Here is a 2,905-nt window from a genome sequence, read left to right as displayed (position 1 = left end):
AATTGTCGCTCGGGACAGTAAACACAGCTCAGTTGCCTCAACTTTCTCCGCACATAAAAGTTCCTGGCGTGCGGGGAAATTTGAATATTTGATCAGCCCCTTTGAGTGACCCTCATTAGCTTGGCGCCCTGCTAAGGCTCCGGCATTGCAAGAAAGCTGCTGGGCCCGGCATTTGTATGCCTTGTTAGCGCTGCTTAATGAAGCTGCCCCGACGGCTCAAAGGCGGCCTCCGGGGCCGGCGCTGCGCACCTCTCGGCACCCCACTCTGCCTAATGAGCCCCACCGCCCGCCGAAGGCCTCTTCGCCCCCCACATCCTCAAACAAGAGAGGTTTGGCTTAGTCTTGGGCCACCGCNAGAGAGAGAGAGAGAGAGAGAGAGAGAGAGAGAGAGAGAGAGAGAGATGGGAGACATCGGGGTTGTGAGTCCTTTGGGCTGGGGAGGAGGGTCGTGGCCTCAGGTTCTAGTCCAGGGAGGACACTGCCAACTCTCCTGAGAGAGGGCCAATTTCAAACCATTCACCTGGGCTCCTTTAAGGATGCATTGGACTAATGTTGGGGTGGCCGAGGGCAGATGTCCAGGGGTCACTTTTCCATCCCCCTCCCACACCAAGTTCCTTTGGGCTCCACTGCCCAGGAGGCTGCCTATGTCTTAGCAGGGATCTCCTTAGGAGAACCAGAACTGTGCTAGGGATTGCATTTGAGCAAGGGCACGCACGCACGCTCAACTCTTCAAACCATCACTGCCCCTCCGTCCACAGACCCCAAAGGATCAAACGCAGTTGGCACTACGTTCAACTGGCCCCCTTCCCCCAGAGAACCATGCCTTCTCTGGTGTCTCTTTAATCATGCTGCCAGCCCCGTGGGAAGCCGAGAGAAAGCACTTAAAAGCAGGGCCACTCTGTCCAGCACCAACTGGCTGTTAAGACAAGATGGGACTGAAACAAGCCTGAAGGGGAGGAAGAAAGGGAGACTTTGGAAGGAAGGGGGACCAAAGCCACCATCCACTTCCCCCTTCCTCAGCGGGGCAAGTGACATGGTTGGCCGGCGAGGCTAAGGAGGCCCACTAGAAGTTGTTTCAGTTTTCCGAAAAAGGAGTGGACTCCCTCTCTGCCCCTTCCCAGGCCCTTTCCCCCGGACAGTTGTCACTACAGGCCCCTCCTTGCGCACCCAGTCCTTGGGCTTTGGAGGGGGGATTAATGCACTGGGCTTGGGAAACAGGCTTCTCGCAGACCCCCGTTCTTGGGACTTCCAGAGGTGCCCCCCGCCTCATGCCCACAATCCCTCAGGTACAGCAGGTAGGCCAGGTTGGTAGCCTCAGGACGGTACCCCAGGGTGACGACCTCTAGGAATGAGTGGCGCCCGGCCAGCCCTCACCCTCTGCCAAAAGGCCAGCAAGGCCCTGGATAGCAGCGCCTTCGAAGTCCATCTGGCCTGCTCCTTTCTTTCCCCCAGCTCAACTGGCATGCCCCGCCCCATTTCCCAGGCCACGACCCCCTAATTTAAGCCCAAACTGACGATCCTTAGGGGTCATCTCTGCCCTGGGGAGGATGGTGCCTGGGCCTTGATCCATGCAAAGAGCAAAGGTAGGAGCGGGCACGCGAGGAAGGAACGATGTTGGAGAGAAAGAGGACCTGAAACGGGGTAAAACTCAGTCCTGTGGCCCCAAGGCCAGGCCCACCGACTGCTCAGGGGAGGAGGTGAAGGGAGGGGGCTAGGAGTCCGCAGGCTTCGGTCGGGGCAGCGGGGACCTAAGGCGTCGGCGTGGGGGGCTAGATCCAGAGGAGANTGCCCAGGACGGAGGAGGGGGGTGCGGCTCTTTAAGAGCCACACCGCTGGCAGGAGAAGCGCGCGGCCCGGTGCTGGTAGCGCATTGACCCCGAAGGGGAATTAGCGGGAAGGGAGCGGCCGGGCTCCGCCGGCTTTGTCCGGGGGCGACCAGAGAGGCCGAGGCACAAGAATAAGGAGCGACCGCGTCGTGAAAGGCCGCGCCGAGGCGGCGGCGCTGCTGCTCTTGACTTCTGAGCAGGGCTTAGAAAGCTTGTCCCGGCTTAAGCCGAACTGCGAGCGCTGGGCCCTGAGCGCCGAGTCCGCGGGCTCCGAGATCCCCGGCCTCGGAGCCACGGGATGAAGGGACCCGGGATGGCCGGGAACCTGGCAAAGCTGCTTTGGGCTCTACAGCTCCCTGACCCTAGCGCGGAGCTGCCAGCCTGACTGGCCGCGCCGGGGCAAGGCCAGAGAAAGAATTTTCTCTTTCCAACTTCGGGTTTTGGTTTTGTGTGTCCACTTGGAGCAGCTCCGGAGCTGGCCGACCCCAAATGGATTCCCAACAGGTGGCCGGGTAAGTCCATTTGAAAATTCTGGTCATCCTATCAGCTCCCCCTTGGCCTCCTTCCTTTTTCCCCCTCCCAGGTCTCCCCTACCCCACCCCCGGGCCTCCCCGAAATCCCTGTGCTCCTTCCTGGGGTGAAGGCAGGGAGAAGGGTGGTAGTGGCGATGAGAGGCGCCCTCTCCTTGGGGGTCCTCTGTCCTCCAGCTTCAGCTCAGGATCGCTGGCTGGCGGGCCCCGCGAAGCTCCACCCAGTACCGCCAGTTCCCAATCACCCTTAGCTCCGTTGTGGGCCCTGATACCTCAAGGTGTGCGTGTGGCGGGGGGTGGGGGAGGTTGAGTAGGGGAGGGCACGCCGCAGCATCTCACCAGCGGAGACGACAGGAAGGGGGCGGGGGACCCCGTGGCCCGGCGGCCTTTGTGTGTGGGGTTAAGGCACAGACCCAACTCTACACCCTCTTTTATGCGAGACCCGGGATCCGGCCCGGGGGAGCCCGCGCCGGCTGTACAATAGCCCGCAGAAGGGCTTCTTGGCAGCCTGGGGTGGGGACGGGGTGGGGGGGGTGGAGGGGGCGAGCG

General features: G+C 61.5%; 1 protein-coding gene across 1 annotated transcript in view; it reads right to left on the bottom strand.

Annotated features, from left to right (window-relative positions):
* Positions 1 to 2,905, bottom strand: part of SIX3 (SIX homeobox 3) — a 17,787-nt gene that overhangs the window by 14,482 nt on the left and 400 nt on the right. The window lies entirely within an intron of this gene.

This window comes from Crocuta crocuta, unplaced genomic scaffold, assembly GCF_008692635.1.
Source record: "Crocuta crocuta isolate KB4526 unplaced genomic scaffold, BGI_CrCroc_1.0 scaffold118, whole genome shotgun sequence".
NCBI lineage: Eukaryota > Metazoa > Chordata > Mammalia > Carnivora > Hyaenidae > Crocuta > Crocuta crocuta.
The sequence above is the reverse complement of the archived record's forward strand: the minus strand, read 5'-3'. Positions and strand labels throughout refer to the sequence as shown.